This window comes from Salminus brasiliensis, chromosome 9, assembly GCF_030463535.1.
Source record: "Salminus brasiliensis chromosome 9, fSalBra1.hap2, whole genome shotgun sequence".
NCBI lineage: Eukaryota > Metazoa > Chordata > Actinopteri > Characiformes > Bryconidae > Salminus > Salminus brasiliensis.
Genome location: NC_132886.1, coordinates 33,047,782 through 33,064,221, shown reverse-complemented (window position 1 = coordinate 33,064,221; position 16,440 = coordinate 33,047,782).

The following is a 16,440-nucleotide window of genomic DNA, read 5'->3' as shown; positions in this document are numbered from 1 at the left end:
CTTTATGAAACCATTTTTCTGCTGTTTCTAACGTGTTTTAAAAGAAGGGACATGCAGTAATGTGATATTTTATTGAAAACATAACTAGTTTTGGTTAATAGTGTAGTTAAAATAAGATATGCTTTGCATTTGCTTCTTTCACTGTGAGAATACGATTTGGCGTTCAGGAAAGTGCTAGAAACGTTCACAGAACTGTTTTTCTGCACAGTGCAGTACTGTTAGTTTAACATTTCTCCCACATTATAAAACCATTTTTCTGCTGTTTCCAACGTGTTGTAAAGAAGGGACATGCAGTAATATGATATTTTCTTTGGAAGCATAACTACTTTTGGTTAATAGTGTAGTTGCAAAAAGAAGTGATTTATATATATGTTGCTGTCACTGTGAGAATGCGACTTGGCGCTCAGGAAAGTGCTAGAAACATTCACAGAACTGTTTTACTGCACAGTACTCTACTGCAACATTGAGTTCCAGTTTTGAATTGAGAAAAGGTTCAGGATGTCATTCAACATTAGATAAACATTTCAGTTTAAGCCTTCAAAGCAAGGGCATTAGAGCAATGGGATGTACAATTTTAAGGACTAGGAGCTGCGTTTCATGAACCTAAGCGAGAGATGGTATGAAGACATTTCATCCCTTAAAGTTGACCTAGGTGTTAGAACTCAGGTCTTGGCCCATCAAAAGTCTTAAAGCTCTATTACTAAGACCCCAGGCCTCGGTCGGTCACAGCTTTTCTTAAAACACGAACATGTGCTTACTGAGCTTTTCATTGTTCTGCAAAGTTGGATGGTGCAAGTTTCAGTTTCAGGCCTCTCTACAGAATGTGACATTAAGATCTATTCACTCTGAAATCATAATCACAGCCCTGATGTCATTGTCTCTGCCCCCTTCTACTTCTCTTCTTGTAATCTTAGGAAACCCATTTTAAAAAAGGGACACTAAGTAGAAAATACTTCAGAAACAGAATTACAGAATACAGAATACACAAGAGATTCAACCTTTTCTGATGTTTTAAAAAAGGTACCTATAGTAATATGACATTTTATTGAAAACATAACAAAGCTGGCTCAATAGTATTATTAATATAAGAAGTGTTGTGTCTTTGAATGACTTTAAAATGACTTTTATTCTGTTTCAAATGTGTTTTAAACAAGAGACATGTAATGTAAGTAATATGAAATTTTATTGAAAGCATAACTGATTTGTATTAATGGTGTAGGTAAAATAAGAAGTGCTTTGTATTTGCTTCTGTCAATGTGACCAAGCAATTTGCTGCACAGGAACATGAAATAATGTGATATTTTATTGAAAGCACAACTGCTTTCTCTTCATAGTGTAGGTACAATAAGAAATGCTTTGTGTTTGTTTCTGTCAATGTGACAAAGCAATTTGGTGCATGGCAAAGTGTAAGAAATCTTCTGAAACCGTTTTTAAAGTACAATGCAGTATTGTTGATTGAAAATCTCACCCTCGTTATGAAACAACTTTTCTACTGTTTCAAACGTGGTTTAAAGAGGGGGCATAAAGTAATATGATATAACCAGGCCCATTGTGTAGGTAATATGAGATGTGTTGTGGGTTCACTTGTGATACTGTGAAAAAGCGATTTGGCGCAAGGTAAAGTGCTAGAAACATTAAAAGAACTTAAAAATGGGACCTGTAGTAATATAATATTCTATTGAAAGCATAAAAACTGGGTTCAATAGTGTAGTTAATATAAGAAGTGCTTTGTCTTTGCTTCTATCACTGTAAAAAAAAACATTTGTCACAGACAAAGGCAAAGAGTCAAAAACGAAATGACATTTCTTCCGTTTCAAACAAGTTTTAAAGAAGGGACATTAATTAATATGATATTTTATTGAAAACATAACCCACCCGGCTCCATAGTGTTATTAATATGAGAAGCATTTTGTCTTTGCTTGTAGAACTGTGATGAAGCAATTTGATGCACTGCAAAGAATAAGAAACCTTCTCATAAAGTTTTTACTAAACAGTGCAGTTCTACTATTTAAAAATCTCCCCCACTTTATGAAATGCCTTTTTTTGCTGTTTGGAGTGTGTTTTGAAGAAGTGACATGCAGCAATATGATATTTCATTGAAAGTTAAATATGAGAAGTGTTGTGTCCATTGTGGCACAGTGAAAAAGTGATCTGGTGCACGGCGAAGAGTAAAATCGTCCACATAATATTTTGCACTGTGCAGTACTGTTATTTTAAAAAATCTCACCCAGTTTACGAAGCGACTTTTCTGCTGTTTCAAGCATGTTTTAAAGAAGAGGCCTGTAGTAATATGATAATTTATTGAATACATAACCAACCCCGCTCAATATTGCAGTTAAAATAAGAAGTGCTTTGTATTTGGTTCTGTCACTGTGAAAAAAGATTCAGCACATGGTAAAGAGTTAGTAACGTCCACATAACTGTCTTATTACACAGTGCAGTATTGTTGATTAAACATCTCACCCACTTTTAGAAATGATTTTTCTGCTGTTTCAAGCATGTTTAAAGAAGATAAGATAAGATAAGATAAGATAGTCCTTTATTAGTCCCGCAGTGGGGAAATTCTCAGAAAAGAAGGGACTAATAGTAATATGATGTTTCTTGAAAGCGTAAATAACCCGAATCAATTTTGTAGTCAATATGAGAAGTGTTATGTCGTCGCTTGTGGCACTGTGAAAAAGCGATTTGGCACACAGCAAAGAGTTACAAACGTTCTCATAACTGTTTTACTAGACAGTGCAGTACTGTTATTCAAAAGTCTCTCCGACTTTATCAAAGGACTGTTCTGCTGTTTCAAACATGTTTTAAGGGAGGTATCTATGGTAATATATTTTATTGAAAACATAATAAACCCGGCTCAATAGTGTAGTTAATATAAGAAGTTCTTTGTCTGCGCTTGTGGCACTGTGAAAAAGAGGTTTGGCGCACAGCAGAGTTAGAAACACATAACTATTTTATTGCACAGTGCAGTATTGTTATTTAAAAATCTCACCCACTTAATGAAATTACTTTTCTGCTGATTCAAACATATTTTAAAAAAGGGACATAAAGTAGCATGAGTACTTTGGCTCAATAGTGTAGATAATATAAAACATGCTTTGTATTTGCTTCTGTGACTGTAAAAAAAGGGGACATAAATAAAATTAAATTGTATTCAAAGCATAACTGCTTTGGCTCAATAGTGTAGTTAATATAAGAAGTGCTAGGTTTTTGCTTCTGTCCCTGTGAGAAAATTATTCAGGCTCACAGTAAAGAGTTACAAACGTCCACATAACTGTTTTATTGTTGTTTTATAATATTTTATTTAAAGCATCATCAGGTCAGTTCTATTTAAAAGTAATTTCTGGGCACGACAAAATAGGTCCGATGCTCACATTAGGTTTAGGCTGTCTAGAATAGTGCTGCACCTAAAAACCTCACCAATTCTCATATCAATCAATTCATGGTGTTTTTAAGAAGGAATCTGCAATCATGTGAAATTGTATAAAAAGCTTGACCTGGTTGTTTCATTCAATTATTTAATAGAGGATATTTTGTTTTAGCATTTCTAACACTGAAAAAGCGATTCCCCAAACGGTATGGAGGACCAAACACTTTAGAGTAGTGAAACACTATATTAAACAATAATCTGACCAGAAAACCTCTTATGCGCACTGTCTTCTTGCTTACTTCTTGAAAGGAGACTCGTGACCACTGTCTTTCAGTTGTAATGATGAAACATTTTATTCCAATCAAAAGTACAGTGTGGAGAGAGCCTGCCAATTCTCTGTGCCCCTCTGCTCTCTCCCTAGACAGAGGAACACCTCACATTTTATACTCTTCTACAGGTCATGTGTTGTTGCACTATTTTCATCTATAGGGTGTGACTGTCTAACTCCACGATGGGTGTAAATCAACTGTCACATACTATATTTGTTCAGTTCATGTATGGCTTTACAAAGTTAGGCCTGGGCATGGATCACGTTCTCTTTTCTCAAGTCTGACCCATGGGTCTCACCATATTATCTCTCAACTCCATACCATTCCTTCAGATCTATAAACACCCACAGAGCCAGTATATATATATACTACATATGTTTTATAAAAGCTGGAAAAAGTGTAATTATTTGTTATTTAAAAGAAGGAATCTGCAAATCTGAAAGCTTGAACAGGTCGGTTTGTTTGAGTATTCAATTGGAGATGTGTTGTTTTCGTGCTTCTGACCCTGTGAAAATGCATTTCCCCAAACGGTAGTGGAGTAGTGAGAGAAAACATTACTTTCAGGTGGTTTCAACTTGTTATCAAATGGTTATCTTAATCCTTTGTCTCACCTTTTGTTACCCTTCGTCTGCCGGCCTAAAGTGGTCACTCTCTCTCTTTGTATACCATCAACCCCCCTCAACTTCACCCACCTCCTACCCCTCTTTAAAGTGATAACTTTCACCCCCTATTGTTGACACTCCAAGTGCCCTCAACTTCACCCACCTCCTACCCCTCTTTAAACCGATAACTATCACCCCCTACTGTTGATACTCCAAGTGACCTATCCTTCATCCCCCTCCTACCCCTCCTTAAACTCCTCTTCATCAACCTTTCTCCTCCCACAATTTCCAATGTATATAAGGCCCTCTCAAAATACCCCAGACTAATCAGACTGGGTTGACCGTGACCGATCGAGTTGTACATCTCTGTGTGTATCAATAAACTCATCAACACTGAAGATCCAGTCTCCTGACTCCTGAATCTGTCTCCTGGACGCCAGATTTCTAACAATTAGTGAAACATACTCCAAAATGTAACTTATTATATTTACATTGAATTAAAGAACTGCACTAATTCTGTGTTAATATGGTGTACCAAGTGTTTTCATTTGTATAGGTAATCATTTGTGTATGTAATCAAGTGTTGTTTTGGTACTTCTGTGACTGTAAATAGGCGTTTCTGCACAATCCAAAGTAGATCAGATTCACATTAGTGTTAAACTGCTTAGTGCAGTGTGCTATAATGAAAAAACTCACCAGCTCTTAGAAAGAAGAAAAACTTCTATATTTAAAACATGTTTTGAAAATTGAATCTTCATTAAAATGACATGTTGTTGAAAGCTGATGCAATTTCTTTAAAACTACTAAAAGAAGTACTCCCAGAGTACACCCACATTCTAATTAATAATGCTTTTCTGAAAGGTGAAGGAACCTTTTTTACTATTGTGAGTGGAAATTCAGTGGGGTCACAGATTCTGATTCTGATGAGTTGGTGACCTGTATGCAGTCATAATCTTTTGCAGGACACTAATTTACTGTCTTGCAGCAGTAATCAAGTTTCTTGCCGCATTACTCTTCGGCTGTGTGACACTCAAATCCCTCGCGGTGCACCTACACTCACCAACAGTCAAAGATATCTTACTTTTGTGCAGTGCGATTTTGTTCTAGTTGGAACTTAACACTAAAAGCATGCTCCAGTCTGACCTACTTACAGTGGGGAAAAAAAGTATTTAATCAGTCACCAATTGTGCAAGTTCTCCCACTTAAAAAGATGAGAGAGGCCTGTTATTGACATCATAGGTAGACCTCAACTATGAGAGACAAAATGAGAAAAAAATTCAGAAAATCACATTGTCTGATTTTTAAAGAATTTATTTGCAAATAATGGTGGGAAATAAGTATTTGGTTAATAACAAAAGTTCATCTCAATACTTTGTTATATATCCTTTGTTGGCAATGACAGAGGTCAAACGTTTTCTGTAAGTCTTCACAAGGTTGGCACACACCATTGCTGGTATGTTGGCCCATTCCTCCATGCAGATCCTCTAGAGCAGTGATGTTTTGGGGCTGTCGGCGGGCAACACAGACTTTCCCAAGACTATTTTAATAAAAAAATAGAAAATATTAGACAACAAATCCAACCCTGCTTATTAAATCAAATATGGCCATCTGCTTTAGAACATAACTTAGTTGTAGGCTGGAAGCCTTCTACCTCCTTCCACAGCCAGAACTAGAAAAAAAAAAAAAATTGTACTTACAATACATGGCCCCATTCATTCTTTCATGTACACAGACCAGTCGTCCTTTGCAGAGAAACAGCCCCAAAGCATGATGTTGACACCCCCATGCTTCACAGTTGGTATGGTGTTCTTTGGATGCAACTCAGCATTCACTCTCCTCCAAACACAACGAGTGTTTGTGTTTGTACCAAACAGTTCTACTTTGGTTTCATCTGACCATAAGACATTCTCCCAATACTCTTCCGGAACATCCAAATGCTCTCGAGCAAACTTCAGACGTGCCCGCATATGTACTGGTTTAAGCAGGGGAACACGTCTGGCACTGCAAGATCTGAGTCCCTGGCGGCGTAGTGTGTTACTGACGGTAGCCTTTGTAACGTTGGTCCCAGCTTTCTGCAGGTCATTCACTACATCCTGGTTCTGGGATTTTTGCTCACCGTTCTTGTGATCATTTTGACCCCACAGGCTGAGATCTTGCGTGGAGCCCTTGATCGAGGGAGATTAGCAGTGGTCTTGTAGGTCTTCCATTTTTTTGATTATTGCTCCCACAGTAGATTTCATCACACCAAGCTGCTTGCCTATTGCAGATTTAGTCTTCCCAGCCTGGTGCAGGTCTACAATTTTGTTTCTTGTGTCCTTCGATAGCTCTTTGGTCTTCACCATAGTGGAGTTTGGAGTGTGACTGTTTGAGGTTGTGGGCAGGTGTCTTTTATACTGTTAGCGAGTTCAAACAGGTGCCATTAATACAGGTAATGAGTGGAGGACAGAGAAGCCTCTTAAAGAAGAAGTTACAGGTCTGTGACAGCCAGAAATCTTGCTTGTTTGTAGGTGACCAAATACTTATTTTCCACCATTATTTGCAAATAAATTCTTTAAAAATCAGACAATGTGATTTTCAGAATTTTTTTCTCATAGTTAAGGTCTACCTATGATGTCAATTACAGGCCTCTCTCATTTCTTTAAGTGGGAGAACTTGCACAATTGGTGACTGACTAAATACTTTTTCCCCCACTGTATATTAAGTGACTGAACCCCAGTCATCTGAAAGCTGTGACACTGCAGATATCAGCAACTAAATTGATTTTTTACATATGACACATGACAAGTATATCGGTAGATGAATATATGTCTAGTAGTGTTCACACAGTGTTAAAAGTTCTTATGGGGTATTTAACACACCTGTAATTATGAATACACACACATAGTAAAGCACATGCACATAAAAATCTGATATGGTCATCATTCTCACTTGATTCTATTCTAGGATATTAGATGTCCTCTATAAATTTAAAGCAGGGGAACAGAGAGGGACCTTGCTCAAGGGCCCAACAAGGGTATGGACAATTTGAGGTTTAGGAAAGGAACCACCAAAATGTTTACTATAATTAACAATGCATGTATATATCTGGGCCTGAATTTTATTACAAGTTGATTATATAATGCAATGTCGAACAAATGTTGATTTCTCAGTGTTAAGGAGATGTATCGTGAAAGCACTTTGGAAAAACCATCATGATGCATGCTGTTGTACTAAATTTATCATGTTTATCTATATGGTTGATATATATAATGACTCTGAATAAGATATGTTTATATTGATTTCCATTGAAAGTTCAATAAAACATATAAGCTTAGGTCTACATGCATGCATTGGTAATTACATAATGCATTAAGTTTACCTTTCAACAACAATAATAACAGACAACAGCTCAACATCTAAGAATGTTTATTTTCTGGCTTTATTAATAGAAGATTGCAGAGGTGATTTGTTAATAGAAGGAGATGGGGAGTTCTGTTACTGTGCTCCACCTACCAAATGAAGAGATGGCCAACAAATGGAAAGCATAGACAATATTAAGTTTACTGTATTTGCGGTTTACTGTGTGCTGCTTAACCAAGCAAACATGAGTTGCCTATCTGACATTTACCACCTTCTTGGGACTGCCAATTCTCTTGTGCATTTCAACAATTTGTGTCTGGAGGTGCAGCTGAGCACTGCCAGCAATTTATCTTTGGAGAGCACCTATAACAATGACAAAAAAAAATGGAAATAAATTATTTGGTTCTGGAATATCTTTTTTAAAGGAGAAAGACAATACTGGATATAAGCTACAATACTGGAATGGTTCTTGGCCTGTTTAAATGTCTATGATAAACACTTCAACATTTTTACTTATATTGACTCACTAAACAATAACCCGTCAGAACTACTGATATGATTCTTTTGAAATCCTAAAGAAAAGTATGGCAACATACTGTCAGTAACGTATTTTTTATGTCTTCGGCTTGTTCACACAGATGAGAACACAGTACAAAACTCAATAGCTAAACATTGGCTGTACTTAACCACATATTCATACTGTAAATAGGCATCTCACCAGTTCACCATATAAAAATGTTTCTAATATGTCCATAACAACAACAACTACAAATGGTCCAAGGAATGAAAACAAAAACAGATTTGACATATATTTTTCACAGATCAATATTGAGCCACATCATTCGGTCCACCTTAAATGGCACACTCTGACACCTGCACATCAGTTAAGGCTGAACAGAACATGAGGAATAAAAACTTTAGCCATATAAAATGAGGAACAAGGTAACATGCAAATTGTCCAGAAAAATTCAATTTACTCAGGTGGCAGGAGACAAGTGTCGAGGTGACTCCAGAAAACCAAGATGCATCACTACAAGTAGTAGTTGAGCAGTGCTAAAAGAAGAGTCTTAAGGAACATACGCAAAAACATACAGTTGAAAGCAGAAGTTTACATACACTATTTAAAAAGACACATATGCATTTTTTCTCACTGTCTGACATGAATTTAGAATACAATTTTCCCGTTTTAGGTCTGTTAGAATTACCAAAATTATTTCTATTTGCTAAATGCCAGAATAACGAAAGGGAATTTTTTATAGACTATTTTTATTACTTTCTTCAAAGTCAAAAGTTAAAATACACTAAGATTACTATGCCTTTAAACAATTTGGAACAACACATATGATGTCATGTCTTTGGAAACGTCTGATAGGTTTATTGGCAACATCTGAGTTAATTAGAGACACACCTGTGGATGTATTTTAAAGCACACCTGAAACACACTGCTTCTTTGTGTAACATCATGGGAAAGTCGAAAGAAATCAGGCAAGATATCAGGAAGAGAATTGTGTACTTGCACAAGTCTGGCTTACCCTTGGGTGCAATTTTTTTCAGATGCCTGAAAGTGCCTTGTTCATCTGTACAAATAATTATATGAAAGTACAAACAAGATGGGAATGTCCAGCCATCATACAGTTCAGGAACGAGAAAGGTTCTGTGTCCCAGAGATGAACGTGCTTTGGTCCAAAATGTACGTATCAACCTAAGAACAAAGGCAAAAGACCTTGTGAAGATGCTGGCTGAAGCTTATAAGTGTGTGTCATTACCCACAGTGAAACATCTGACAAAACGTCTGACAAAACCAAAATGTAACTGTTTGCCCATAATGACCATCGTTACGTTTGGAGGAAAAAGGGGGAAGTTTGCAAGCCTGAAAACACCATCCCAATGATGAAACATGGGGGTGGCAGCATCATGTTGTGGTGTTGTTTTGCTGCAGGAGGGACTGGTGCACTTTCACAAAATAGATGGCATCATGAGGAGAGAACATTATGTGGAAATATTGAAGCAACACCCCTCAAGGCATCAGCCAGGAAGTTAAAGCTTGGGTGCAAATGGGTCTTCCAGAGGGACAATGATCTGAAGCATACTGCCAAACTGGTTACAAAGTCCCCATGACGAAGAAGTCCACGGTGTCCTGCCTCAATTACTACCGTCCCGTAGCCCTCACGCCCATCATCATGAAGTGCTTCAAGAGGCTAGTCATGAGGAACATCAAGAACCAACTGCCCTCTTCATTGGACCCCCTGCAATTTGCATATCGTCCCAACCGCTCCACGGACGATGCCATCACCACCACCCTTTTTACAAACTGGACTGGTCAGTCAACACTGCTGCACTCTACAAGAAAGGCCAGAGCAGACTCTACCTGCTGAGGAGATTGAGGTCCTTTGGAGTGCAGGGAGCGCTCCTGAGGACGTTCTTCGACACAGTGGTGGCATCTGCCATCTTCTATGGAGTGGTCTGCTGGGGCAGTAGCATCTCGACGGCAGATAAGAAGAGACTGGACAAACTCATAAAGAGGGCCGGCTCTGTCCTGGGGTGCTTCCTAGACCCAGTGCAGGTGGTGGGTGACAGGAGGATGACAACCAAGCTGGCATCCATGCTGGAGAACAGCTCCCACCCCATGCATGAGACTCTGGCAGCACTGGGCAGCTCCTTTAGCGACAGGCTGCTTCACCCCAAGTGTATGAAGGAGCGGTATCGCAGGTCCTTCCTTCCTGCTGCTGTCAGACTGCACAACCAGCACTGCTCCCAGCGGACCACATACGCACACACTTAACTACACACACATGTTCATGTTCAGGGAATACTATGTGCAATATCCCCCCCCCCATGTGCAATTAAGAGTCTTTTGCTGTAAATAATATTGTTTATTGCTTTTTTAATTCTTATTTATATTGTGTATATAGTGTAAATTATTTATCTAAATTTTTGTAACTGAGTGTCTTGCTATCCCTTTCTGCTGTCACACTGTGAATTTCCCCACTGCGGGACTAATAAAGGACTATCTTATCTTATCTTATCTTCATCTCTCCCTTACCCACCTGGAGAAGAAGGACACCTACGTCAGAATGCTGTTCATAGACTTCAGTTCTGCATTCAACACCATCATCCCACAGAATTTCACCAGGAAGTTAAGCCTGCTTGGCCTCAACACCCCCCTCTGCAACTGGATCCTGGACTTCCTGACAGGGAGGCCCCAGTTAGTCCGGTTTGGGGACAGCAGCTCCAACACCATCACAATGAACACTGGGGCACCCCAGGGCAGTGTACTGAGTCCTCTGCTGTTCACCCTGCTGACTCATTACTGTGTTGCGAAACACAGCTCTAACAGCATGATAAAGTTCGCCGATGATACAACTGTGCTGGGTCTCATCAGCAAAGGCAATGAGTCAGCATACAGAGAGGAGGTGCAGCAGCTGACAGACTGGTGTACAGTCAACAACCTTCACTGGAATGTAGAGAAGACCAAGGAAATGGTTGTTGACTTCAGGAAAACAAGACAAGACCACTCTCCGCTCAACATCAACGGCTCCTCTGTGGAGATCGTTAAGAGCACCAAGTTCCTTGGTGTCCAATTAGAGGAGAACCTCACCTGGTCCCTGAACACCAGCTCTACAGCCATGAAAGCCCAGCAGCGTCTCTACTTCCTCCGGAATCTGAGAAAGGCCCGTCTCCCTCCACCCATTCTCACCCTCTTCTATAGAGGGACCATAGAGAGCATACTAAGCAGCTGCATCACTGCCTGGTTTGGGACCTGCACAGCCTCTGACCGCAAGACCCTCCAAAGCATTGTGAGGACAGCTGAGAGGATCATCGGAGTCTTTCTCCCCTCTGTCATGGACATTTACACTGCCCGCTGCATCCGCAAAGCAACCAGCATTGTGGATGACTCCACCCACCCTTCACACAGACTGTTCTCCCTCCTGCCATCAGGAAGAAGGTACTGCAGCATCCGGTCCAACACGACCAGACTCTGCAATAGCTTCTTCCCCCAAGCCATCAGACTTCTCAACTCAACTCAACTTCTGAACTGATGTATTTTCTGTTACATGCACTCTCTCTCTCTCTCTCTCTCTCTCTCTCTCTCTCTCTCTCTCTCTCTCCAACCATTTACCCCAGATAAAATGGGAAGCATTTTTTGCACAAGCATTTGCACTAATAACTTTACTACCTCACTGGACTCAATATTTATTACACACTGCATAATTTGCACACTACAGGCAATTATTTATTATTCTCTGTCTGTACTGTGTTGTGTTGTCTGTCTGCACTTGTTTGTGTTGCACTTTGTTTTGTATGCACTGTCTATGTTGCACCATGGTCCTGGAGGAACGTTGTTTAGTTTCACTGTGTACTCTGTATGTAGTTGAAATGACAATAAAACCCACTTGACTTGACTTGACTTGACTTGAAGTGGCTTAAGGATAACAAAGTCAATGTTTTGGAGTGGCCATCTCAATTCTGATCTCCCCTGATCCCCTGATTCCCTGATCTCAATTCTATTGAAAATTTAAGGGCAAAGCTGAAAAGGCATGTGTGAGCAAGGTAGCCTACAAACATGTTACATCAGTTCTGTCAGGAGGAATGGGCCCAAATTCCTGCCAATTAAGGAGCTTGCGGAAAGAATATCCAAAATGTTTGACCCAAGTCACACAGTTTAGGGCAATGGTACCAAATACTAATGAAATTAACTTTTGACTTTGAAGAAAGTAATAAAAATGGCTTAAAAATCCCTTACTATTCTGGAATTTAGCAAATAGAAATAATTTTGGTAAGCCTAATTGACCTAAAACTGTAAAAGTTTATTCTGATTTCTGTCAGCCCCTCAGTATCACGCCCTCCCCCGGGGCGATTCCGAGCCGCCGCCCACAGGCCCAAATAAGGACTTCCGCCTCGTTTACGTTCATGTGTTTGGTTCAGTGAGAGTTAATTCATGTTCATTTGTGTTCACGTGTTCGGTTCACATTCTTTTGCGTTGATTCAAGGTTTATGAGTTACACCTGGGACTGGAATCCTCCAGTTTAAGGAGTCTCGACACCGCCATTCGGTGCCAAGAATTGTACGTACTAGAGCCTCCAGGACTACCTGAAGTTCCACGTTGGTTCAGGTGTGCTTAGGACGGCTCAGGATTCACCCACGTTCAGGAGTCGGTCTCCCGGCTACTTACATATCAAGCGAGGCTTGCTCGCTTCCTGTTTGGATACTCAAGGTACCAACACTCCAGCAGGTGACCCACACTGGTTCCCCAGCCCCCCTAGTTTTGTTATTGAGCACAGCTTAGCTTCTGTTTATCACTGTTAGTTACTGTTTGCTGCATTTTGCCACACCTGCCACTTCTTGTTATCTGTTCTTGTTAATAAATCTGCTTGCTTTGAATCCATCCCTGTGAGTGTTCGTCTTATCTTGGTCAGGCCTAGCACGCCATGATGCCAAAGCTTTGCGAGGGGTTCTTGTTTCAGTGCGTGGTTTATCTAAGTAGCCAAGCAGCTGGTCAAGATCGCCTTTCAAGTCTCCCATCTCGCGGGCGAAGCTTTGGATTGGGCCACTGCCACCTGGGAGGAGCTTAGCGTAAAGCCCTTCTCTGAGTACCTGAAGCACTTCAAGGTGGTGTTTCAGCATCCCCGAGAGGGGCTTACGAAGGGGCTCCAGCCGCAGCAGCAGGTCGGCAGCTCACTATGCGCTGGAGTTCCGCTCCTTAGCTGCGCGTAGTGGGTGGAGTCACACCACACTGGTCGCCCTGTTTGGCAACGGGTTGAGCCCCCGTTTGCAGCAAGAGTTGGCGTGCCGAGGCGAGTCACTTGGGCTGGGTGAGCTCATGGCACTTGCAAGAAATGTGACCACATCAGTCCAGTTCTATCAGCACTTAATTGGCTCCCTGTTAAATTCTGTATTGACTACAAAATTCTTCTATTAACATACAAAGCCCTACATGGCCTCACTCCTGAGTACCTGCGAGATCTTATTACATATTATGAACCATAAAGAACACTAAGATCTCAGGGTGTTGGCTTCTTAGTAGTTCCCAAAATTCAGAAAACCTCAGCAGGGAGAAGAGCCTTTTCTAATAAAGCCCACCAACTCTGGAATAACCTTACAGATAATGTTTGAGACTCAATCTTTAAATCTAGGCTGAAAACTCATCTGTTTAGTTTAGCTTTTGAAAATGAATGTTTCCCCTTAGATAAAGGTTGTAGGTCCATGGGTTCGCGGACACAGGGAATTGTAGTAGACTGAGATGCTGGAGCTGTCGTCTCGCTGCTAGCACGCGACCACTCAAGGTTTGTAGATGGTGGAGCAGATGGACGCTAGCGTTTCAGGGTGCTCCCGGGTCAGTGTTACCTTCTGGCTCTCTCCTTTTAATGAGGCTGTTATAGTCCGACCTGACACAGTCTGGTACTGCTCAACATTCTCTGCTCTCTATAAATCCATTCAGAACTAACTCTGTCTTTTTACCTTCTCCGAGTAAATGGCCACCCAGCCTGACCTGCTGGGAGATTGCCTGCTGAGGTCCCCTCCACCTGCATCAGACCAGCTGCCACTTACCAGTATAACCAGTCCCGCCCCCACCACCACCTATGCCAGACCAGCGGCATGGTCATTAGGCAGGTAGCAGTGGTAACTGCTACCTGCCTAATGACCATGCTAAAACCTAAATGGACTCTTAACTACCTGCCACTATTAATATTACCACTCTTAGGCATCATTACTCTTATTACTCTGACCATCACTGCCATGACTATATTAAGTTATACTACACCATGATTATTAAATTATGATTATGATCAGAACAGTTCAACAGTATAGATGGTTTGGTAACTTTTATCAATAATTTATAAATAATTCTGACCAGAGGAGGATGGGTCCCCCTTGTGAGTCTTGGTTCCTCCCAAGGTTTCTTCCTCCAGCTCTGAGGCATTTTTTCCTTGCCACTGTCGTCGTTGGCTTGCTCACTGGGGGTCTTAATTCTTTCATGTCTTTTATGTTATTTCTTTTTTTTCTGTCTTTTACTAATTACTAATTATGTAAAGCTGCTTTGTGACAACAACAGTTGTAAAAAGCGCTATACAAAAAAAAAATGACTTGACTTTTCCTTGTTCCCTACACACAAACCATTATGGGGAACAGATTAAACTACATATGCATTTTCTGAAAGAAATACCAGTGCTTGCAAAGCAAAAAATAAGATAATAAAAATAAAATAAAAATAAAAAGACTAAAAAGTTGAAGTAGAGTCACACAGCCTCTACGTCTAGTTGCTAAGATGCTGGAAAGTTGGATAGAGCAGCATCCAGAAACGTTTGGCTAAAATGTATGGTGCCAAAAAACTTAAAGTGCCAAAGCTATGATATGATATGATATCAGGTTAATAGAGCTGTGTTTACAAACAGATGTACACAGGTGTAAAAGAAGACCTGGAAAGCTTAACACACCTGAAAGTCTAAACACAAGTCAGTCAGCCTTAGAGCAAGCTTGGATCCATACTTTCTCATAGCCATGCAGCTTTAGGTAAAAGAGCCTTTAAAATAAGAGCACCTGGAAGTGAAAATTACAGTTTTCTGGTTTCTTTCCAACTACTGCCCTGGGCCAAGCATGCTTAGCTTCAGACAAAGCCTGCACCATACTTCCTAATTGCTGTGCAACATTGGCAAAGATGTTAACCATACAACATTAAATTAAATGTCATTCTTTGTTTCATTTTTTAAATATTTCTGCTTCTGCTCCACAATGGCATCTACTGTTGACTGTGGTTCTACACAGCACTTAAAACTTAAAAATGAGCCTGAAAAAATTCCTGACTCAGACCAGATTTCTTTTTTGGTCTACAATGCCTGAAAAGGTTCTCCTGGAAGTCAAAACACAGTCAGTTTTCTGGACTCCTCACATCTAGTGGCCAAGGCCAAGTGTCCTTATGTGTAGAGCAAATCTAGACCATACTCACTCATTGCCATACAGCCTTGAGTAAATATACACAAAGGCACTGGGAGCACTGCACATTCAATTCCACATGAAAACATAAACAAAATATTATATATTATATTTATTTTAAACTGAAAATAAAGAAAAAAGAATAATAGGTTGTTCAAAGAAATAGTGTCTGCATTTTCATTTACAAACTCAAATATGTACAGTATAAACTGACATTTGTTTACAGCTGACTAATATACAATAATAACTAATATTTAGTTGTATAACCTTTATTTCTGATAACTGCTTTACATTTTGTGTGGCATGGAGTCAAGTAACATCTGACACCTGCAAATAGATACAGGACTGCATTCCACAGTTCTTCTAGATTTTGCATCAGAAACAGCATGATGTCACTCCACTTCTCATGCTTCAAGGTCATACTAAGCAATTCAGTGCTTACGGGTCATCTCAGTGTCTCAAGTGTCTGTGGCCTCAATCTCGCCCTCATCTGTGCATAGAATGTTGTGCCACTTCTCTTTATGCCAGTCAATGTGTTCATGTGCAAACTGTAACATATTCAACACATCTTTTTTCAGCAATGGTATGACAGTCAACAGTTCTTTGTCTAAAGATAATTATTCGCTGGAACATGGTCACTGGAATGCCCTAACGTAAATGCATATGTTTTATATCCCCCCCCCATCTTAAACATTTTTCATAAGCTTATGAATTATTACAAGTAAATTAAAGTGGGATAATTAGGAACATAAGCAATTAGGAACATAAGCATAAGCAGTGTCCCATGGTACACAGGAACCAATTTGTGCTCATTGCAGATTTAGAATGCTATGATGATTTAATCATCTTTTTAAATAAACAACACATC